The sequence below is a fragment of the Mus musculus genome, chromosome 1 (genome assembly GCF_000001635.26).
Source record: "Mus musculus strain C57BL/6J chromosome 1, GRCm38.p6 C57BL/6J".
NCBI lineage: Eukaryota > Metazoa > Chordata > Mammalia > Rodentia > Muridae > Mus > Mus musculus.
Genome location: NC_000067.6, coordinates 45824446 through 45849997, shown reverse-complemented (window position 1 = coordinate 45849997; position 25552 = coordinate 45824446). Strand labels below are relative to the sequence as shown.

The 25552-nt window shown below is 38.9% G+C and overlaps 1 long non-coding RNA gene across 1 annotated transcript; it reads left to right on the top strand.

Annotated features, from left to right (window-relative positions):
- The first annotated feature begins 20100 nt into the window (after nucleotides 1-20100).
- On the top strand, nucleotides 20101-23847 carry Gm30900. Its single transcript, XR_373390.3, has 2 exons — nucleotides 20101-20470; nucleotides 23551-23847. It is a non-coding gene; the product is annotated as a predicted gene, 30900 (long non-coding RNA).
- The last annotated feature ends 1705 nt before the right edge of the window (nucleotides 23848-25552 follow it).

The following is a 25552-nucleotide window of genomic DNA, read 5'->3' as shown; positions in this document are numbered from 1 at the left end:
ATGTTCGAAAGTTTAAAATGAGGCTGGAGAGATGGCTCAGCAATTAAGAGCACTGACTGATCTTCTGAAAGTCCTGAGTTCAAATCTCAGCAACCACATGATGGTTCACAACCATCCCTAATGAGATCTGATGCCCTTTTCTGGTGTGTCTGAAGATAGCTACAGTGTACTTACATATAATAAATAAATAAATCTTTTTAAAAAAAGTTTAAAAGCCAGGCAGGGAAGTGGTACGACATTTTTGGCTAAGTATTATTGGCTAAACTTTAAGCTGATTGGTCCTAGGTGAAGTAAGAGGGGTAGTGGACAGGTAGGTAGTGTACAGAGAATTTCAGTGCATTAAGATAACAGAACATAAGTAATTCAACCATCACCTTGTGGCTTATTAGTAGCATTCTTCAGTGTCAGCTATAGATAAGTACTTCTGGAAAGTGGAATCTGAGAACCTGAATTTAATTTCACCTTATGAGCAAAATGGAGACTGAATACAAAATGGCTGCAGTTATGTTAAAAAAATCAAACAAACAAACAAACAAAAAACAAAAGCATGCCTCAACACCTAGAATGTTTCATCCTCTAAGACTTATTGCTGAATAAACTCATTCTTATTAGCTCTTTCTGAACTCTGACAGGCTTGTTCAACTCAGTTGCTCTGGCTCAAATTCTTCTTCAAAATGACTGATTCTAATTGGCTTCTCTTGGCTTCTGACTGAATTTTGCTCTTCAATTTATCCTCCTTTCCCTGTCTGTTCTTGTGAGAGTTGGGCATATCCTATCGATAACTCATTCTGTCTAATCTTGCTCTGACTTTGCCCCTCAATTAGACATCACTTTCAAACATGGCTGCTTCCTTATATACACTAACTTTATCTTTACTGTTTGGGATGAAAGTGTGTGCTTAGGGTGTGTCTGTCTTTCATCCAAAAGGATTAAAGGTGTATCATTCCAGATAGATCATGCAGATATAGAAGGATATGATTCCTTGCCTGAGAAGCCATATTGCTGGATTAAAATTCCTCCACAACAAAGAACTGATTCTTTGAGAAATTCAACAAGACAGACAAACTTGTATCCAAACTAAAAAAGCAGAGAATATCCAAATTAACAAAATCAGAAATGAAAATGGGGATATAACAACAGACATAGAGAAAATCCAAAGAGTCATTACATCATGCTTCAAAAACCTATACTCCACAGAATTGGAAAATCAAAATGGACAAAATTTTTGATAGATATCACTTAATAAGTTAAATAAAGATCAAATAAACTATTTAAAGAGACCTATAACCCCTAAGGAAGTAGAAGCAGTCATTAGAATCTTCAAACCAGAAAAAAGTCCAGGGCTAGATGGTTTTAGGGCAGAATTCTACCAGACTTTCAGAGAAAAGCTATTACCAATATGTCTCAAATTATTCCACAAAATAGAAACAGAAAGAACCTTGCCAAATTCATTTATGAGGCCATAGTCACCCTGATACGCCAAGCACACAGACTCAACAAAGAAAGAGAATTACAGATCAGTTTTCCTCGTGAACATATATGCAAAAATTCTCAATAAAATACTTACAAACCTGAATCCAAGAACACATCAAAAAGTTCATCTGCCATGATAAAATAGACTTCATCCCAGAGATGCAGAGATGGTTTAACATATTAAAATCTGTCAAAGTAGTCCACCATATAAACAAACTGAAAGTAAATTTAAAACAAAAACGTATGACTGTTTCATTAGATGCTAAAGAAGCCTTGGACAAAATTCAATACTCCTTCATTATTAAAGTCTTGGAAAGATCAAGGATACAAGGGACATATCCAAACATAATATAGGTAACTTACATCCAATTAAATGGAGAGAAACTAAAAGCAGTTCCACCAAAATCAGGTTCAAGACAAGGTTGTCTCATCTTTCCATATCTATTCAATATAGTACTTGAAGATCTATTTAGAACAATAAGACAAATACAGAAGAAATTAAAGGAATACAAATTGGAAAGGAGAAAGTCAAAGTATCACTGTTTGCAGATGATATAATAGTATAAGTGACTAAAGAATTCTAACAGAAAACAGTTACAACTGATAAACACTGTCAGCAAAGTGGCTGGTAATAAGATTAACTCCAAAATTTAGCAGCTTTGTGTTTGGGTAAATTGTTCTATAAACACCTGTTAAGTTCATTTGGTCTGTAACATATGGTAGGTCTAGAATTTCTCTGTTTAGATTTTTTTTTTCTGAATAGCCTGTCTATTGGCTAGAAACACATTTTACATGGAAAGTCCAGTGGCCACTATCAGCGTAAGAATCACTATGTGATTTAAGATGTAGTAGTGTTTTTGGTTTCGTTGTTGTTTGTTTTTTTGTTTGTTTTGTTTTTTAATGAGCTTGAGTGCCCTTGTGTTTGGTACATGTATGTTAAGAATTGCAAAGTTTTCTTGGTGGATTTTTTTCTTTCATGAGTATATACTGTCTTCCCTATCTCTTATGATTAGTTTTGGCTTGAAGTCTATTTTGTCAGATATTATAATGGCTTCATCAGCTTGCTTTTAGGTCCATTTGCTTGCAATAGCTTTTTCTATCCTTTTTACTTTGAAGTAACGTCTTGCCTTGATGTTAAGGTGTATTTCTTGGATTCAACCAGAGAATGGATTCTGTTTTCTCATCCATTCTATTAGTCTGTGTCTTTTTATTGGGGGAAGTTAAACTGTTGATGGTAAGAGGTATGAGTAGTGTTTGTTGATTCCTGTCATTTTGCTGGTGTGTGTTTGTCCGTGTGTGTGTGTTTACCCTATTTTGATTTGCTGGTCTGGGATTATATACTCCTTGTGTTTTCTTGGATGTGGTTAACTTCTTTAGGTTGTAGGGTTTTTTGTTTTGTTTTGTTTTGTTTTTTTCCTAGTGCTTTCTTTGGGGCTGGATTTGTAGATAAATATTGCTTAAATTTGGTTCTATCGTGGAATGTCTTATTTACTCTATCTACTGTGACTGAAAGTTTTTCTGGGTTATAATAGTCTAGGCTGTCATTTGTCATCTCTTACGTGATCTATTAGAGTCTGTAGAAAATCTGCTCTTGGCCCTTCTGACCTTTAGAGTCTCCACTGAGAAATCAGTTACTATTCTAATAGGTCTTCTATTATATGTTACTGTTATAAATAGTCCACCAGAGATGACTACACGTACACAATCTATATCCAATTAAAATCTTTATTTCAGCCAGGTATTCAGAGACCTAGGTGTAGTCTCTCTGTAGTCTAGGTGTTGCAAACATGGGGTTTTGGATGGCAGAAACCATGTCTAGGGATCTGTTTTGGCAGCTTTGGGGAAGGGAAGGATTTCTTATAAGCAAGTAATTTGCTAGAAGCTAAGATAAGTAGTTAACTGGAGTAGGGATTGCAAAAGCAGGTAATTTAGCAGAAGCTAAGATAAGCTGACTGGGACATACTGGCCTTGGGTTCCAGAATAGGGTTGTGTAATTTTCCATGAAATTTTCCATCAAGGAGATCAGATTCTAGTTTAAACTGAATGGCCTCAGCAAGAATAAAATTGAAGGAACCTCTCTGCACTGTCTTTTCTTGTCACATTACTTGGTCTTTTTTATCTGTAGCTTTTAATATTCTTTCTTTGTTCTGTATGTTTAGTGTTTTAATTATTATATGCTGAGGGGACTTCCTTTACTGGTTCATTCTTTTTGGTGTTATGTGTATTTTTTGTACTTTGATAGGCATCCTTTCTTTGGATAAGGATATTTTTCTTCTATGATTTTGTTTAAAACGTTCTCTGTGCCTTTTACCTGGATTTCTTCTCCTTCTTCTATTCCTATTGTATTAGTCAGGATTCTCTAGAGTCACAGAACTTATGAGTATTCTTTATATAGTAAAGGAATTTGTTGATGACTTACAGTCTGCAGTCCAACTGCCAACAATGGTCAGCAGTAGCTGTGAATGGAAGTCCAAGGATCTAACAGTTGCTCAGTCCCACAAGACAAGCAGGCAAAGGAGAGAGAGTCTTCCTTCTTCCAATGTCCTTATGTAGGTCTCCAGCAGAAGGTGTAGTCCAGATTAAAGGTGCATGCCACCACACCTTTAATCCCAGATGACCTTGAATTTGGAGATCTCCCTGTCTTGATCTTCTAGAATTCATACCCACTATGCCTCAAGATCTCCATACCAAGATCCAGGTCAGAAACTTCTATCTCCCAGCCTTCAGATTAGGATCACTGGGGAGCCTTCCAATTCTGAATTGTAGTTCATTCCAGATATAGTCAAGTTGACAGCCAGGAATAGCCACTACACATATTATTTTTAGATTTGGTCTTTTCATAGTGTCCCAGATGTCCTGGATGTTTTTGCCAGGATTTTTCAGACTTAACATTTCTTGGATTGAAGTGTTAGTTTCTTTTATTGTGCCTTCAATGCCTGAGATTTTCTCTTCCACCTCTTGTATTCTCTTGGTAAGGTTTGCCTCTGAGGTTTCTTTCGCTTTGGTGTTATTTATTTATATTGATTCAGGTCTTGTTTTATTTATTTGTAATAGTATTTCACAGGGGTGAAGAGTTTCTATGCCCCCTTTGCTCCAAAATAACTGCAGGGTGTTTGTATGCATGCTCTAGCCCATTTTATCTTCCAAAAAAAAGTCAGAGACCTGGCATTTTTATTAAGAAGCTACAAGTGCTAATAGCTGGGTAAATGTTGATCTATTCTTACCTTACTAGGCTGCTACTACCCAGCCAAATGTCCCATTACTTGCCATCTGGTCTTGCTCTGGTTCACTCAGGCCCATGTGTGTCCTCATGGCTGCTTTTTCATCACCATCTCATGGTGAATTCTTCAGGTCTCTCCACACCTCCTCCTGGTGATTTTCTCTACTTTTTTGGCTCTTACTAAAGTACCCCCTGACTAGAATCAGAAGTCCCACTGTATCTCTTCTGCCCTACTAATTGGCTGATCAGCTCTTTATTAACCAATCAGAGGTGATAGAAAACAATTTTCACATAACATTGAGACCAGAGATGTTTGACCATGCCATCATCCAGACTATAAGCAGATGTCTGGGTATAGAAATTAGCCTTTGAGTACACCGTGCACAAAACCAACCCTCAACATTTATTTTCTTCCACTGGTTGGTCATGTTTTCATAGATTTCTTTAAAGGGCTTATTTATTTACTCTTTAAGGACCTTAATTATATTTATAAAGGTTATTGTAAGGTCTTTTAATTTTAATTGTGGTTCAATTATGTTGCAATACTCAGAGTTTGCGAGTTGCTGGGCTCTAGTGCTGATTTTGGGAAGACTGTAATTCTAGGTAATGTTATATTGTCCTGGCTTTTTTTCTTGATTGTTTAATTTCTTGATTTCTGTTGCCTTCTTTGATTCCTAGGAGAGTATGGTGGCTATGTGTCCCCTGGTAGGAAACTCTTCTGGGATGCTAATAGGTGTGGCCACTGGACTTTCCAAGTAAAATGTGTTTCTAGGTTTTGGGAGCTCACACTTAAGAATGACAATGGGGAGAGGTCATGGGAGAGAAGAAAGCAGTATGTTTCATAAGCATCTGTTTAGTTATTCCCCTGGGAATGGGGTCAGAGAGTGAGGCAAGGCTGCAGCAGGTAGTTGGCTATAGAGCTGAGGACGAGACTAGAGGATTTGGACTTGAAGTCGTAGAGGGAGGGGTGAAAATGTGTATTTAGCCTCCCTGATTCCCTGGCAGAAGGGATATGACCAGGGAATGACTGCAAAAATTGGGGCTGGGATAAACTGGGGGGGGGGGGGCAGTTAGGAGGAGAAGAGCTACCTGATTCACTGGAGATGGGGGCAGGAGGAAGGGAGGCCTTAGCACCTGGTCTTCTGCAGAGCTAGGAATGAGAGAGACTAGGTGATTGGACTTGGAGGAGAGGAGGGATGGGTGAGAATCTTCAGTTAGCCTACCTATTTCTCAGTTCAGAGTGGCTTGTGGCTTCCTAATATGTTCCTGATGGAGTTGGGAGCTCAGATAAATCAGTGTGTGTGTGTGTGTGTGTGTGTGTGTGTGTGAGAGAAAGAGAGAGAGAGAGAGAGAGAGAGAGAGAGAGACAGATAGACAGACAGACACACAGACAGACAGAGACAGAGAGAGAGAGAACTGTATGATCCACTGGAGATGAGGGTGGGGTTGGGTGGGGGAATGAGGCCTCAGCAGGGTGTCTACTGCAGAGGGCAGCATGAGACTGGAGGATTGGTTTTAGAGGAGCTGAGGAAGAGGTGAAGATATACAGTTAGCCTACTTGCTTCCTTGGCTGAGATGCCCATATTTTCAATATTTACTTATCAGTTGATGAACTTCTAGACTGTTTCCATTTCTTGGATGTTGTGATTAAAGCATTAATGAACATGGATAAGCAAGAATCTCGATTTAGGATACAGAGTCCTTTCAATATGTGCCCAGGCCTGGTACAGCTGGGTCATGTGGAACATTTGTTTTCAGTGTTTTGAGAAGCCTCCACACTGTTTTTTATAGTGGCTCTACCAGTGTGGACTTCCTCCTGCAGTATATTTTTGTTTTGAAACAGGCTCTCCCATTGTATCTCAGGATGGCTCGGGAATCATTATGTAGCTTACAAGAAATGTGCTCATGAGTTTGCAAAGTTGACCAGGAGATAGTGTTTCTGGATCCATTTTGAGAGAAGAATAATATGGTTGTAATTTTTATGATTTGGCCATGTCTAAATTTTTTAAGTTATGGTACTAAGTAAATAGTTTCATTTTCATACTCTGTTCTTTGTCCTTCTCACTGTCCCCTCACCTGTTTTTCCTACCTTCCTCAGGCTGGTTCCCTTTCTCCAGACTTTTGTTTTCTGTCACATATATTCTTATTTCCTTCTCTTTCTTGTCCCTTGCTCCCTCTTCCTTCTCTCTCATAGTTCCTCTTCTACTTTCATGTCCTGCTTATCCATAGGTACATAGCTATATATAGATCAATGACAGGATAGAGTTACATGTTTGTCTGGAATGTCTTTGAGAGAAGGTGATAATTTGAAGACAAAGGAAGACTGTTGAAGTCTTACCCTCCCACCTAGCATAGCTGTAGACATTTTGTTCCATGTCTGCCAGAAATAACTTGACTCAACAAGGTCATGCTGATCACATATCCTGTTATGTTCTGGGTGAGGTTTGTTAATCAAGAAATTCCACAAAGCTTTACATAGCACCCATCAAATTAAAGGTCAATATGAGCTGTTAAGTCTAAAATGGCTTCTAAACGTCAGAGCTTGCCATGGGGCAGCACTACCTGCATCTGTGTATGAGCTCACTATGGTTTTGTAATTTTTTTCCTTTATAAGCTGATAGAGAAAGATGTTTGTCGTTTTGGCTCAGCCCTGGTATTCTGAGCTACGTATGGTCTAAGAGTATGTGTTCAATAAATTATCCCTGTCTGAGATTGGTGTCTGTGTGTTTTGTTGGCAACTCTTGTCTCGACCTTGGAAGGGCCACTCCAGTGCAACAAGATGCAAACTCTGAGCTTAAACTTGAGAAGTATTTACTTGACCTCTGCCTCATTTCTTTCACCTGCTTTTTGATTGATTGGATTCTATTAGTTGGTATTTTGAACAAAGGGCAGAATGCCACAAGCAATGCTGATATACACTCCTGATGATTATCAAGTGCCCCATTTTTTTTCAGTTCTCTCCCATTTCCAAAATTTGGGATTTCTTTTAAAAATATTTTTAAAATATCTACCCTCACAGTCATGAGAACTTAGTAATTTTTTCTTGCTTTCTAACATAAAAATTCCTTTAAGGAAGTGGGGTTGTGACAAAAAAATATTCAACGATATTCCCTAAGTGATAAAAAAATTATTTTAGGTAATTTTATTATTAAATCCTGGCTCCCAGAACCAAGGTATAGTGACTGAACCATGGTACCACCTGGCTGGCAGTGGCATAGTTAGAGCCTGCATGCCAGTACTCCTAAAGGAAGCAGTGAGCTTTGTTATTCAGAGATTTTCCTCACACAATGTCTTTTTATCATTTGTTTATGTAACTTGTAGACTTCAAACATATTCTTCTTGAAGTTAAAAGAAACCATTGCTCATTTTAGACAAATGAAAAACCACACCATACCCCAGATTTATTCTATCCCCTTTAGACCACTTTACTCAGAAGTTGTAATTTTAAAATCCCAACTTTCAGATATTTGACTAAGGAAATGTGTCTAACAAAATGTCCTATTACATGCAAAGACTGTGGAATATATTTTGAGCACCTTTGAAAAGGAAATAGTTATGTGTATGGTGTCTATTGGGTCTATATGGCACTTCTTTAAAATGCATTTGATTGATAAAAGGGGCTTTTTTGTATAATTTACCCCAGTATTTAAAATGACAAGAAGAAATCCGGAGAGTTGGAAGATATGAAAGACAGTCTTATTGGTTTCTGCATATTCTGAAATCCAAGAACCTTCTAATGATACCTATCCATTAGATATGCAAAAGTTAATATAAAAAATTAAAGGAAAAAATGTTGTTCACAAGATTTCCTAGCCTAACGTGCCAGGAAGAGATTCTTCCTATATTGCACACTCTAGTTTTCTCCCAACCTTTGCCAGAATTTATTCAATCAGTTAATTATCCATTATTTTTAAACTGGATAAATTTGAAAGTGTATCTGTCCCAAGGAAACACATTAGATTATGCACATATATGCTAATATTTTATTATATTTTTAATATAGTTGCAAATTTGGATAATGTAGAGGAAGAATTCTATAAGTAAAATATAATTGATTGCCATACTAGAATAGTATGTAAACACTAAGATCATTATTTAGCTCATTTTATTGATATAAGGATATATTTATATTTTATGAAAAATATAATACATTATAATTATAATATAGTATAATATAATAGCTATTTTTAATATAATATTTTTATTGATTATTTGGGAATTTCACATAATGCACCTAGATCACCCTTACTTCCTAGTCCTCCCAGGTCTGCCCACCTACCCTTTTGGCCTCTCCTCTCCCCAAAGATAAAAACCACAAAACAACAACAATAACAACAAATTTCAATTTGTGTTATCCATATAGTCACAGGAGTATGGTCAAACTACCTGCTTAAAAAGTCCTCCCCTCCCCACCCCTTCCAGTAGCCATTGTAGAGAACTACAAGTTCACATCCTTATCACGATTTTTAAGAATTCTCTTCAATGGCCTCCTGTCTAGATTGGTACTTTACTGGGGGAATGGGGTGAGGGTAGGAGTTGTCATAGAAGCCTTCTATGTCCCTCTTTCCAAACTGAGAACCTGCAGTCAATGATACCACTGCAGAAGGAGCTTCCTTGTTCTTAAAAGTCAGCAGGAGCATGGATTATAGACTTCCACATGGTATCTGGCATGATCATGGACATTCACTTGGCCTCTGGCTTATAGGTTTAGAGGTTCAGTCCATTATCATCAAGGTCCTAGCATCCTAGCATCTAGGCAGACATGGCAATGGAGGAGCCATATCTTGTTCTGAAGACAAACAGGAGAAAACTGACTCCCACATGACTAGGAGGAGAGTCTCAAAGCCCGCGCCCATCAACCTGGATTCAGACTATAATCTCTATTTTTACAATAGTATTAGTAAATATTTTTAAACATGAATTTTCAGCTTTGTCTATCCCTTTTGTTTTTGTATTGAAAGGACTCATTTTAGAGAATAGTGATACTTATTAATGATTTATATTTAAGGTATATGTGTGTGCATGTGTGTTTGTGCAGTTTTGTTTTTCATTTTCTTTTCTTTTCCTTTTTTTTTTTAATTTTTACATGCCTGGTACCCATGAAAGTATGAAGAGGGCATTAGAGTTCCTGGAACAAATTTAAAGAAGTTTGTAAGCTATACTATGGGTGCAGGGAACTGGGCCCAGATCTTATGGAAGAGCAACCAGTATTCTTAACCTCTGAGTCATCTGTCCAGCCCTTGGTTCTTGCTAATAAATGTTATAAAGTATTACAAGGCAAAATAATAACATTAACATAGCCAAGGAGCAAAGGTCAGGAAATGGGAAAAGAAGACACATATACTTGTAGAACATGCATAGAATTGAGCACAAGGAACCTTCAAATGGAAAATACCCACAGGAGCCATTGTGGCCATGGGCCTATGGAGTGTTGTCATGCACCAGATGCACACTGAGGCAGAAATGCTGCTATTTAGACAAATATCCCTATTTCCTACATAAGAGAGCAGTACAGTGAGTGGCCTGGGTCCATAGACTACTTTGTCTGTGCTCTGCAGGAACCTTTTCCAGCTCGTATCACAGACACACCAACTGGTTGTCCATCATGATAACACCCAGCCCACACCATAAGCCAACTGTGGGGATAAGGATCATTTTTTGTAAATCCAGTAAAGATCAATTATATAAATGTCAGACTTTTACCAATTTTTGAGGAAGGATGTGGATTACTGGCTATATCTTTTCAAAAGACATGGCTTTTCACATTCTATATTTCATAAGTATTTTCTATGGTGCAAGGAAGAAAGATTTTTAAAAAAATGCACTTCTCTGGTTATGTTCAGGACTATGGTGCTATGTGCAAATGCATGTTTGCTCCTTAGTTACTTGAAGTGTGTAATTTGGGAGATGAAGTGAAGCAGGGGATCACAACCCTCTTGTTTGCCAGTACGATCATGGCTGGGAATTGGAAGTTTATTCCATGAGCCTTCAGAGTTCAGGAACTAGTTTTATCACTGATGTGACTGGCAGTTTTGGATTCATCAGTCACAAACTAGAGTAACACATCCTTGAAGTAATATTAATTTCCGGACATTTTCAGTTGTCTTCTTATTCTTAGCAAGTTTGACCAATGCATTATATATCTTTCATGCAGTTTTTCTGGATGGGAACACAGAGTATCTTTCTCTAGAGGGTTCTCATAAGGTTAAAGAGAAGTCATTAACTCAATCTTTTAGGCATCTGAAAGCATGTCTGGACTGGAGGACCCTCTTCTCAGGAGCCTCATTTATGTGGCTCTTACTTGAAGGTCCCAGTTCCTCCCTGTGCCGGTCCTTTTATGGATCTGCTCACAACATAGCAACTGGTTCCCCCAAGAGTGACTGGAATAGAGGAAGAAATAAGGAGAGCAAGAGTGAGAATGTGAGAAAGAAGCAGGAATGTCTTATAACTGAACACAGGAATGGCTGTCATAAAGATAAACTCCAGCACAGTGTACAAGTGGATGACATATGGATGGGTATACTGTAAAGAACAGAACATTTGGAGCCATTGGGAGGCTGGCCTTCACTTAAACTTATACTGCCTCCTTTATATAGAGGGACTCTATCTCAAAATAAATCAACAAATAAATAAATAAGCATAAGAATTTCATGATACATTTATGGCTCTTGTTCTTCATGATCAAAAACTACTTTAGATTCAACATGGAGAGCAAAAAGCTGAAGGTAGGGAATTCAGAACTTCAATTTTAGAGGTGTTCATGTCAACTATGAACATGAACCACAGCCTCTGGGACCACAGCCAATGTTATAGCTGGAAACCTTTGCCAGAAAAGGAATTTATTTCTACCAGCTCATCACTGTCTCTACTTCCTCTTGCCTACTCAGTCAGAGAAGTAGATTTCCAAGGATTGTTTCAACTCTGCTAGGGCAGTAACTCCTGGCAAATGATTAGATAACAAGTATTCCTGCCTTTTTTGCCACTGGGGCCTCAGTTTTATGTAAAATATATACAAATTATATATTTGTAAATATATAATTTACAAATTATAAATATTTTGGAAAACATATACAAATATAGATTAGGAATTTCATATATATACACGAAATATACATATATATATACACATATATATATGTATATATATGTCTCATTTATGTTAAACTTGGCCAAGTAATTTGTTTCATAAATTAAATATTTTTGGGCATGACATTAACAGAGATGTCTTGTGTGTTTGTGTGGTTTTATCTGGCTGGAGATAGGTGATATCGCCCACGCATCACGAGAATGTGCTGCAGATGGAAGGAACACATACACAGTCTGGATCTATGCCCAGTCAGCTTTGAGCAAACCCAGCAATCACCAATAGCCTCATGTCCACAAGCGAGCAGTTGCTCCTGTGGCTCACTAAGGTCCTGGGTTGCTTGGTTTGGAGTTCAGTAATGTAAGTGGCAACATGCCCAGCTCCAGAGGATGAATCATAATCAGGCTAAGCAAATCCTTTTTCTTTTCCAGACATAACAAAGTCAAATGGCCTAACCTCAGCCACTGAACCAAACAAAAATAGCCTGTTTCAAACTTATGGGAATGTTTTTGCTTTCCTGAAAAAAAGGCACAACAGATGTTGCTAATGGTCTTTTTTTTTTTTTTTTTTTTTTTTTTTTTTTTTTTTTTTTTTTTTTTTTTACTTGCAAGAAAATTCACTGTCCATCTTGAAACTTCAAGTTGAAAGGGAAAGATGAAAATCTTACATCTAAAGTCGATGGAACAAACATACAATCTGGATTCTGGATCGCAGGATTTAGTAATTGGCTGACATTGACAACTTTCTACCTCAAAACTTTGCATTTAGCCAGGCTTTCTTATTTTAGTATCTACCATCTGTCAGTCAGTCTGTCTGTCTGTGTGTTTATCATCTATTATCTGTTTATTCATTTATTGAGACAGGCTCTCTCTACATATCTTTGGATGTCTAGGGACTCACTATGTAGACCAGGCTGGTTTTGAATTTACAGAGTTCTACCCTGCCTCTGCCTCTGCCTCCTGGAACCTGGAATTGAGGCATTTTAAAAATAATTTCTTTTAGGATTAATTTATGAGTGTTGTGTATTTACATAATTTCCGTTGTTCCTCACACCCTCCAACTCTTCATCCTCTCTTCTCTATCTCAGATTCATGACCTTTTCTATAAACACACACACACACACACACACACACACACACCACACCCACCCACACACACACACACCACACCCACCCACCCACATACCACACACACACACACACACACACATACCACACACACACACACACACACACACACACACACATCACACACACACACACACACACACACACACACCACACACACACACACACACACACACATACCACACACACACACATACCACACACACACACACTTTTGTTTCCTTTAATGTTGTTCATATATACATGTGTTTAGCTCTGACCACTTGTGACTGGATAATATATGGGGCAGGAAATAAACAGTGGTGCCTATAAACTTCTTTCTATGATTGGAGATGCATAAAGAGCCAAGAACATGAAACAGAAAATTAGATACACAGAAGTATTTCTGGAAAAGTTTTCTATGCTACTGGTAACTATTTGTTTTGGAAGAACAAAATATGAAATCAGGATAAATTATTTCTAATCAAACAGACACAAAAACAAAACAAAACAAATAGTCGGGCATGGTGGCGCACGCCTTTAATCCCAGCACTTGGGAGGCAGAGGCAGGCGAATTTCTGAGTTCGAGGCCAGCCTGGTCTACAGAGTGAGTTCCAGGATAGCCAGGGATACACAGAGAAACCCTGTCTCGAAAAAACCAAAACAAACAAACAAACAAACAAAAACCAAACAGACAATTTAGATGCTTTTCAAAGGGAGCCTCAAATGAAGACATAATACAGATATCCTCAGTTGTAGAAAAATCTGTACTTCAGCAGAATGTTTTGGCATCAAGATCAAGAGAGCTGCCATGGGTGGGAATGGCTGGCAATAGAGGGAAGGCAGCAGGGGAAATCAATGTGTAAGGACAAAATACAATACCACCCCCCCTCTCTCTATTTATATATATATATATATATATATATATATATATATATATATATATATATATATATATATATACACATATGAAACCCATCACTTAGTATGGTAACTTAAAATTTTAATTGGATAGAAGACCTTGCCAACAAAAGTAAAATAAAATAAAATGGTTGGCCCAACATAACTGGTAGGAATCTTAGCAATCAAAATAGACAAAACTGGATTTGAGAGTACACTGAAAAAGCCTTTATGCTGCCTGGGAGGTTTTGGTGGAAAATATGATGTCATCTGAATTATCTCAGGATCTTCAGGGACTGATGACACACCTGGTCTTTTGAAACTCCTCTGTGATTGTCTCTTGCACGTGAGAGCTCAAGAACAGGTGCAACTAGAATGTGCTCAGATGATAAACAAGGGCAGCCAGGAAGGAGTTCTGGATGTATTGTAAGTGTAACATTGAACTTGGAGCCAGGAAGGAGTTCTGGATGTATTGTAAGTGTAACACTGAACTTGGAAACTTGAATCCTTTAGCAGAAAGTTTAATCACCCAAAAGCCAACATTGTTAACTGCAAGATCAGTGGAAGGACCAGAGAGACCACACTAGATGATTTATGGAGTAGATTTGAAGTTCCAAGTCACTTGAAAGCAAAAAGGGATGGGTGATGTTGAAATCTGAAGCCTGAGAGCAGATCTTACAGATAGGATGCCTTCCAGGCTCCCTGAGCTGAGGTCAGACATTCCAGTTTCTGTGTGCAGAGCCCATAGGGGAGAAAGCATGCTACATTTCTTTCTCAATCACCAAACCACCTTGTAGCGACCGAGCTGGGTCTCAAGATGTGGGATTCTTACGAATTAATTACTCCAGAAGATTGAAAATATAAAATGTATCCTTATTTAAATATATCTTACACGGTTAATGCTGTGATATATAATTTCTCCTAAAATTTTTTGTTATGTGTATGGGTGTTTTGCCTGCTTGGACGCTTGTGTAGCACATGCATACAGAGCCCAAGGAGGCCCGAGGAGAACATTAGATCCCCTGAAGCTGAAGTTAAAGATGTTTGTGAGCTGCCATGTGGGTGCTGGGAATGGAACTTGGGGCCTCTGGAAAAGCCCCCAGGGATTTTAGCTATTAAGGCACCTCTTCAATCCCTGTGTGATTTTTAAATTTGTTTTCTGAAATCTTGTCCCCCCCCCCCCCCCCAGTTAGGGTTTCTCTGTGTATCATTGCTTGCCCTAAAACTAGCTTTGTAAACGAGGCTGGGCTTGAACTCACAGAGATCCGCCTGCCTCTGCCTCCCAGTTGGTAAGATTAAAGATATTTGCTGCCACTATTCAGCTCTGAAGTGTTTTTTGTTTGTTTGTTTGTTTGTTTGTTGGGTTTTTTGTTTTTGTTTGTTTGTTTTCAAGACAGGGTTTCTCTGTATAGCTCAGGCTGTCCTAGAACTCACTTTGTAAAACAGGCTGGCCTCGAACTCAGAAATTCACCTGCCTCTGCCTCCCAAGTGCTGGGATTAAAGGCGTGTACGCCTGGCCTGAAGTATTTTTTAATGTAATATTTTTTATGGAGAATTTCATAGAGTGTATTTGATCAACCATACTCCCCACTTCTCCCAGTTCCTCCCAGATCTACATCTATCTCCCTACCTTTCCCAACTTTGTGCTATCTTCTAAAACTAGAAAAAAATATTATCCATCAAATCCAAGTTTTGCTGCCTATATACTATTGGGTGTGGAGGGTAGTTGACCTACTAGGAACCACACACATTCTTAAAGAGAACTGGCTTCCCTTCCTTAGAAGCTATCAAATGGCTCCTCAGTTAAAAGTGGGGGCTTGTGGACCCATTCCTGAAGGATGTGTAACCAAAACTACCGAAACCCTTTAAGATGAGACCCTGGAAAAGCATAATAAAGTTACCTATTGAACAGAAGAGAAGCAGTATCATCCCAGCATATAGATGAACTTGTTTCTGAAGACCAAGATGACACAAACATTCTCTAAGAACACAGAAGATCAAGGCACAAAAGAAAAACAAAAACAAAAACAACAACCCTCACCCAAACAGAACAAAACAAAACAACCCCCCTCCCCAGCATGACACATGGCCCCATTTATGATCAGCTCTTGTATTAGGTTCAGTCACTAAGGTCATCTCGTTATCAAGAGAATGAAAAGTAACACTGGGCTGCTATACAGTTCCTTCCAACACAGAAGTTATCCCACCTGTACGTTCTCATAAACGCTCATAAACCTCAAAATGGCTGGACTGTTTTCTCCAGAGTATGTGAAGGGATGCTTCTGGCTTCTGAGTCATGTATCACAGGCTTTGTACCATTTGTGAAAATAATGGCAGGTGAAGAATAGTATATTTTGTGCAACAAAAGATGCTGTCACTGTTCTGAAAGCCAATGAGTCCAGTTTTGTCAAACTCCAGGGCCTTTGAGATGCATTACTCTTCTCAGAGCACAGCTATCCAATCTCTTCAGGTATATTCCTTTGGGCTTTCAGAATCATGTTACCTCACTTAAAAAAATCTCTACTGATCTTGTGAAAGCACTCAGCCTAAAGTACATCTCTAGTGCACACAGATCTAAAGGAATACGCACAGTCTATGTGCAGAATGTACATCCTTACACATGACTCCTTACCCACTGCAATTCTTTTACTTCTGAAAATAAGGTCTTTCCCAAGCTCTGAGACAAATACCTACACTTACCCTTTGGCTACTTGGTGACAGTTGTGTCAAAGGTATTTATAACTATTGGAAATCTCTCTATGTTGTAAACGAAGGTTGTGTTTTGTTTTGTGCTGTCTGAGTAGCCTTGGGGGTCATAGAGCAGCAAAGAATGAACAGCTATGATACAGCTAGTATAGTATCACAAAAGTTCAGCATTTTTTTTTTAAAGTGGAAATCTGCTGTACAGTTCTTGGGCTTAACTTAAGCCATATGCATTAAACATTCCACACCACTCTGGAAGAAGAGAAAAGCCGATGCCACGGTAGCTTGTCATCTAATTACCCCACTTTTCCTATCACTGCCCAGTGTTTGAGTTATATACTACAGGCAACAAAACTCTCAGTTCATTCTTATGTAATCATTTGGGCCTAACTAGTTTAAAAAGAGTTAAAATCTTAATATCAAAAGAAGGATGACGTAGCCAGGCTTGATGGCTGTCCTGTAGCACTTAGGAAGCAGAAGCAGGAGGATTACATAGGAGTGTAATTCTTATGGCTAGCTTAGGGTGCACAGTGATTTCCAGGCAAGCCTTAGCTAGAGGATAAAACTCTATCATCAACAAGCAAACAAACAAACAAACACATGTAATGAGATTAACAACAATGATAATTCACATTATATTGTTGGCATATTGAGCAATTGAATTAATTGAATACGCTTACATAAAACGAAGCACGAGATTTGGGTTGTGGAGTAAAAGGACCAGAAGTAGTTTGAGCACTGTCACTTATCCACTCTTTATTTAATGTGTGGGAAGTGGCTTCCAAGCTATCTGAGTCACTCTCTTGCTAGTTTACTAAGACCAATGAGGCATTCTGCTTGTTTCTTCTTGAAACTGCAGAAGAACCAGGTAGGCTTGTTTCTGTTGGTAGTACCTGCCTCAGGGGACCTGTGTACAGTGTGATGAAGGCAGCCATCTTGGTGGTTCAGAGGGAGGATATATGGCTACATGGTTTAGATATAAAACACCCCTAAAAGATCCTGTGTGGAAGGCCTGGTCCCTAGCTAGTTGCACAATCAAAAAGTCATTGGATCATGAGGCCATTAACCTCATCCATGCATTGATTTACTGATGACTTCATAATTGAATGAATGGCTAGAAGGAGGTAAGAAGTAGAAGATGGAGCCAATATGGAAGCAGGATATATCTGAGTACTTGTCTTTGAAGGCTGAGCCTTGCCCTGGTTCAGAATAAGTTTTTGCTTCTTTTAAATGGTTTGTCAGGAATTTAGCCACAGGAAAGTAAAGCTAACCCCTCCAAAATTTTTTTTCATCAGAATTTTCTTTTAATTTTTAAAAAGTTCTTATTATCTATCCTAAACTGTGGTTAATTTCAGATAAAGTCTCATGAGCTACTGAGAATACGATGCCCTGTAGTACTTCAGCATAACAGTCTGTAGTTCTCTGTCATGTTCTTAATATCTTTTATCTTCATTGTTATTCATTTTGTACGAATGATATGTCTTTTGGTGAAAGCAGGCTATTAAAGTCACCTAATATTATTGTGTTGGAGTTTATATCTATGCCTTTATAGCCAATAGTATTTGTTTTATGAAATAAGATGTTCACATGTTCAGTGCATCTCTGTTTAGAATTTTCTTCTTGTTGATTTGTTTTCTTAATCAAAATGAAATGTCCTTTAAAAAAAAAACAAAATCAAAACTCTTGTGAGTAGCTTTGGTTTGAAGTTATTTTGTTAATGTTAGTACAAGCCATACCTGTTGTTTTCTGGTGCATTTTCTTAGAATTCCCATTTTATGCGTTTTTCTAGTTTTTCTTTTTTTTTCCCCACCTTGCTAGTGGAGTTTCTTGTAGCAAATACATGTCTTATTTTTAATCCACTGTGCTAGTATATCTTTTGATTGGAGAATTGATATAGTTTGCATTGTTATTGTTGAAAGGTACATTTTAATTCTGATATTTTGTAGTTCTTGATATTTTTGGTTTTTGTTTGCTTTTTGTTTTTCGAGACAGGGTTTCTCTGTATATCCTGGCTGTCCTGGAACTCACTTTGTAGACCAGGCTGGCCTCGAACTCAGAAATCCGCCTGCCTCTGCCTCCCGAGTGCTGGGATTAAAGGTGTGCGCCACCACACCCGGCATAGTTCTTGATATTTTTATTCTTCATTTCTTTATTTCCTGTTTTAGTTTGTTTACTTTATTCTTTCCTTGTGATTGCATTCCCCTTTCTTTCCTGTATAAGATCCCTTCAACTATCTTCTTAATCACTGGTTCAGTGGTCATGAGTTCCTCCAGTTTGCATTTATTGTGGAGATGTTTTTTCTGCTCTTTAGCTATGATGGATCGTTCTGCTAAATGCAGGAATCCAAATTGGCACTTGTTGCTTTTGGAGTTTGACATACATCCCGACTTTTATTTTCTGCTGAGAACTCTATAGGCCTGCATCCGCTCCACCACTGGGCATGGCTGATTGGAGAGGTTGAAAGCAGAACGCCCAGAGTTTGACTGTGCTTAGCCCATACCGCAGCCCTGCCAGGTGTTGGGCTGTAGGGCAGTACCAAGGCACCAGTCCAGCAGGTGGGAAATCAGTCTTAGGTGTGGGAAAGCAGGAGCTAGTTCAGTTAGTGGCTATGACATGGGCTGATGATAGACCAAGAAATACAACAGTTATATCACCAGCTGTCTTTAGATCAGACCTAGAGATGATAGTGATTTCAAAGACATCCTAGGTCCTAAAAACAGAGACACTTAAGATCGTCTGGCCCTCCAGAGCTAGCTCTGTTACATAAAAAGATGGCAATAAAATTCTATTTTTTCAAGAACACTATTCAGACGGGTTAAGGACCCTGAGCTTCCTGCTAGGAAAGGAGAGAAAGCACTTATTACTCATCAAACTAGAATTTCCAGTTCCCAGCCAAGACGTTTAACCTGGTCCTCATTGTAACACTTGTGTGTGTGTGTGTGTGTGTGTGTGTGTGGGGGGGTGGGGAGCCTGGTCCTCATTGTAACACTTGTGTGTGTGTGTGGGGGTGCACATGATTGATAGTTATTGTAATTATTAAAGTAATAAGAAACCTGTCTCTGATCCAGAAAATTTTGTGTGCATGTTCTAGACAAGATTAATCAAAAATGAATATTAAAAACCATTTGACATAATTATAAGATTATTGCCTGTATTTCTAGCCAGGAGAATTGATGGTCAAGATGTGGCTTCAATTGTGGATACATCTTTATATGCTTCTCAAAAAAATAAAAAAATAAAAAAAAAAACCCCAGAAATAAACTATAACTATATTTGCTTTGTTTAAAGCACAAAAACCCTATAATCACGATACAGGTATAGGAAGACACAACACAGGCTGTGACTAAGAAGTGCAAAAGTCCTGGGTATCTAGGAGGTAGATTCCCTGTTCCTGGAAAGGATGACAAAACAGAATAAATAGTTATTGGGACTTGGGTTCTACTTGTTCTGGTTGGCTTTTGTCAACTCAACACAAGGTAGGGTCACATGGGAAGAGAGAACCTCACTTGGGGAATTACCTCTATTGGATTGGTGTGATTGGTGACTGATAATAGCTGAGGCCCAGCCAGTATGGACAGTGCCACCCCTAACCCATAATATGCCAGGATCAGGTACTCAGGTTGGAGGACTCCAAGATGGCTTTCTAGAAGCAAAATGGGTCCTTACTGGAGACTTCAACTGGCACTTTGATGTTGGTTCTTTGCTGTGCCTCTCTCAGAGAAGTGAAGATTAGAGAAGATGCAAGACCAATAAGCATTGCACAGCTAGCTCTATAAGCAAGCCAGGTTCAGCCCTGGTCACTAAGTCCTATTAATACCCTCCAAACATCCTGTGTCCTCCACAGGTCTTGCCTCACCACATGCATCTGTCTCAGCTGACATCACTCTGCCAATCGGCCCGCAAGAAGCAGCAGCACACCACCAGCAGATTTTCCTGTGCATTTCTCTCTATGGAGTTCCATCAAATGAAGTTCAACTACACAATGTAAGGTGGACTGATTCATGCTTTTTGTTAGCAAAGAATCCTTTAGCACATATTCTTTCATGTGCTTGCTTTAGCAGAACATCCTTTCTCCTGTGACTGCTTCAGGAAAACACTCACTCATGTGTTTGCCCCAGCAAAACATCATTCAACATAACTGACTTTCCAAAGAACCCTTAAGTTTCCACTTCAAAGTAGTATCAAGATTATGATTGGGATCTTCAAAGCAATCGGGACTTGAAAAGCTTGACTATATAAGACAGGAAACAAAAGTCCTCCTGAGGGCCAGGTTTAGGCATCGTTCAACCATCATGTGCCTGATTGGTGAGGCAGAAGAGCCTCTGATCAGTCCAACCTAGTGAGAAGGGAAATGCTCTAGGGAACCTGCTCTTTCAAGATCCCAAGAATTAGGAGACTGGTGTGGTGACTAAGCCTGCTTGCTCATTTGGGAGACCTGGTGAATAAGGGCCTAACAAAGTTAGTGTCTTCTAGGGCCTAACAAAGTTCTGTTTGGGCCTTGGATATTTTACTTAAGCTTTCTGGGCCTCAATGTCCTATCCTACAAGATAAAGCAAAATTATATATTATAGGTTTTTTTTTGGTCACATGTAGACCATGTACTACATATGTGTAGTGCCATGCATGTCAGAAGAGGGTGTCAAAACCCTTGGAAATGGATTACAGATTATTATAACCGACAAGGTAAGTGCTAGAAACCAAACCTGGGGACTCAGGAAAGAGCAGCCAGTGCTCTTAACAGCTGATTTATCTTTTCAGCCCCAGCAAGACTGGATTTTAAATTGTAAGTATAGCTATATATCCTAAGGTGGGTTTTAAGTAGTACATGATAAATCCTAAATTGATACTGTGTACTGTCCTAATTATTGTTATATCATTGTTGTACACCAGGGACCCTTAAGCAACTTATGATGAGCCCTATAATGAGTTGTTTCAATGTTGGTCTCCCTTTTGACTCCCACCTGAGTACTTCCCTGACAACCACAATATCTCCCATATATGTGCACTGGAACCCAGGTGGGTTAGGCTAAGATGGTACTCAGAGGGGAATCATTGCAGTTTGTGCTAGTGTATTCAGTAATGAATTACCATTAGCAAGGCATTAGTTGCAAATAGTATTGATACCGGCTTACAGTTTCATATAGTTAGTTCATTACCATCATGAAGTTCTCTCTCTCTGCTGTCACTATACATGAGCATATCAGACATGCGATTAGAGAGGTAGCTGAGAATTCTACATATGGACAGGCAGCAGGAAGAGACACACGGGGCCTTGCGTGAGCTTCTGGAGACCTCAAAGCCCACCCCCAGTGACACACTTCCTCCAACAACACCACACCTACTCTGACAAGTCCACAACTCCTAAAGAGGGCCATACTCAAACCACACCGCCTAAGTAAAATTCATGGACTATGGACTGTGCTATCCACATTTCAGGATACATAACTTTTTTTTTTTTTTTTTTTTTTTTTTTTTTTTTTTTTACATAACTCTTTAATAGTTTGTTTGAATGCTGTTAGACAGAGACAAAAATCTGTTTATACAAGACAAGCTATGGCACTTCATTTTCCCCATGATTGTCAAATGCTAGCAAAGACTCACCCCACCTTTCCTTGCATGCTTCTTGTGTTATCCTGCTGAGAAGGATGTCCCCAGTCTTTGTTCTCATTTTCCACATGACTTCTGAGGATAGTGTCAATGAGGATTTCTGTTTCCAATCTTGCCCTCTAGGGTACAATTGCTATAGCTTTGGACCAAGCACATCTTGAAGGTCACAGACCACAGGCTCTTCTGTCATACTCAGAAATGTGGGTCTCAAAGCTGCCTTGTTCTGTACCAAAGGAGGCTGCAATTCAATAGCAAGAGCATCCATAAATTTTTACTTAGGGCCAGCAATTCTCTGGTGACTTTGGAGAACCACAATTTGAGAATAAAGAAAGGTAAAAGTGATAAAAAGCCAGCTAGAACAACAAACTGTGTGAATGGAGATGAGTAAGTCATCTCCTGACCCTGCATGGAGTCCCTTCTAGTATAAATGCCACTCATCAAATCACTGAGCTGGCTGGGCAAGTGGACAAGGATGTCTTAAAATGGTAGACAGCCATTTCTGAAGGAACAAGATGTTTATTTTCCTATGTGAACCAGAGCACAATATCAATATTTGCATTTCAAGTGCTTGTTTTGGGAGCACATATTCTTTCACCCTTCCGTTAAGCCAGGTGACCATGCAGTGCTAGGGTTTATTAAAACCCCACAAAACAATAGGAGGAACTGTTGCACTTTCATGTCTGATTATTGCATTTTGTGAACCCAGCACTCTGATCTCCCAAGGAGTTTCTAAGTGAAAGGTGTGTCATCTTTAAAGCTATCTAACCAAAGAGCTGTATTTCCACAATTTACATATGTGAATCTCAACTTTAGTATGACAAAGGCCAGTTTGTCACTTTGGGGCTGGGATGGGAGTGGTGCCATACCATGGGGCTCCATTTCTAATTTAATTTTGTGGTTACACAGTAGCAGAACTGAGAGAAGTCATTTTGTCTGATTCTGCAGTTTAGAGGAAGGAACTGTAATTCAGAAGTCAGTGGCTTGCTCATGGGTTTTGAAAAACAAAATTAAGCAAGCAATCAGATCACTGCTTAGGTCTCTCGTGCCTTGCCGCTTATCTTTATTTTATTTTATTTTATTCTAGCCTCACTGTATACACTGTCAAATTCTAATTGGGGCTCTTTCTGCCTTGTTCTTCTTATCTCAGAGCTATTTTCCAGGGATGCTCCTTGAAGGTCTGAAGTCCTGACCAAGTCTTATCTCCTGCCACTTCAGTGATCCTAGCAGAATGATATGAGTCTTGTTTTTATACACATTCTTTAAATATATATTTTTTAATGACCTAGGTTAAACATGAGGTTATTTGCACCTAAATATGTATGGCTTTCAAGAGACAGAAGACTTATCTAATGTGGTACTTACTGAGCCAATTTGACTTGATGTTTGCAATGAAGCCTATTTGACACTGTACATGTATTCACTTCCATCATTTGAAATGATCTTACTTACTTTTTCAGTTGTTTGAAAGCTGCAAGAAAAGTAGCCACTACAACTGACAAAGGGACTTCGAGGAATGAGAAATCTGAAGAGGAAGTAGTCATTGTGAAATGCCATCCTAAGAGCCTGGTAAACTGAGTGTCAGTGGCCCTGCCAGTGATCTCAGGACTTACAATGAGGCATCTTCCAGCATCCACCGTCTCTCCCTTCATGCTGATCCACTCTGCCCTTCTAATTGCTTCTTTTATACCCTTTCTGTCTCCTTCATTACCAAATATATATTTTCATTTTTAACTTGAATATATCAATTATTCATATTTGTGGGGTATTGTGTGGCCTTTCTATACAGATTACATGGGTAATGATCAGACTGGAATAATTAATATATCTATCATCTATCATCTGGCCTTTGTATACAGATTACATGGATAATGATCAGACTGGAATAATTGACATATCTATCATCTATCATCTTGTACACATTTAATTTTTTTAAGCCTTCATCCTTTCTTTGTGTGATGGTGGGAATATTTAAAACTATTTGCTGTTTTCAAAGTCACCTTATCATTGTTAATCATCAGCAGTTGCATGTACCATCGAACATTAGAAGCTATTCCTGCAGCTGTTCTGTTGACCACAAACCATCCTTTTATAAACCTCCACTCTGAGAAATTTAATTTGGTATTACAAGGTAATTTCATCATTTTCTTGGCTACAGGAAACAAAGTTTAAGAACAAAGAAAAAGTTTCTAGACGTCGTGTTCATATAAGGTAGCTTTAAAGAATAACCACAATATTACTAGACTCAAGTCACCTCAACTAGATGGTTATGTTTAACTCAGACGATTCTATGAATGCAGGCTCCTCAGTTCTAACAAATGTTATCATTTGGCTGGGTGTATTGAAAACGTGGAAGTCAGTCATGTGTAGGGGAGGGGATTTCTGAGAGACCTCATAAATCTTTTCCTCAGTTTTGTCGTGAATTTAAATTTGGTTAAAAAATTAGGGCTGGAGAGGTGGCTTAGTGGTTTGAGTGTGTACTGTTATTGTAGAAGACTTCAGTTCAATTCTCAGCATAATGTCAGGCTGCTCACAACCTTATATAATGCTGGAGTCAGATCCCCTCTAGCGGCCTCTGTGGGTACTGCCCCTCATAAGTTCCTACACCCCACTATATGCACAGTAATTTTTTATTTTTTTTGGTTTTACAAGACAGCGTTTCTTTGTGTAGCCCTGGCTGTCCTGGGACTTGCTCTGTAGACCAGGCTGGCCTTGAACTCAGAAATCCGCCTGCCTCTGCCTCCCAAGTGCTGGGATTAAAGGCGTGCGCCACCACGCTTGGCTTGCAAAGTAATTTTAAATAGCCTTTAAAAAAAGAACAACTCATCCTTCCAAAGGGACATATGATTAATGCAGCAGGCCATGAAGCAACGTTCAGCGGTCCAGGTGATTGATTTTTGAGTTCATTACAGTGTCATTTCAAAAGTTGTGAAGACAAATGAACTATAGTTATACAACTAGGTACTATGCAAAAAAACCCAGAACATCACAGAAGGAATGAAGGGCTGCTAGGAGTCCTATCATGAATGCTGTCATTTGAAAATGCAATCCATGTCCCCCACAGGCTTACATGTTGGCTTAGCCTCCAGCTGGGCACCCAATTTAGGTGATAGGATCATGTTGATTGAAACTAACTTCATCCATGGACTATTTCACCCATTAGCAGCTGAATGGAGATGAGGCCACTTGGAGGGAAGTTACTAGAGGTATCTTTGAAGGGCGTTATCTTGTCTCACATCTGCTCTCTTGGCTGCCACTATACACAAGCTTGATGTCACATCCTCCTGAGCTGCTCACAACCTTATATAACACTTCTACTTCACCACAGTCTGAAAACTGAGTCAGCTGACCATGGACACAGTGAGCAAAAATAGTCTCTCACCCTTTAAAACATGGTACACCCCATTGATACAAATTCATCAGGTTAAATTAGTGTTGCCTAGCAGGCAGGGTATGGAGGCT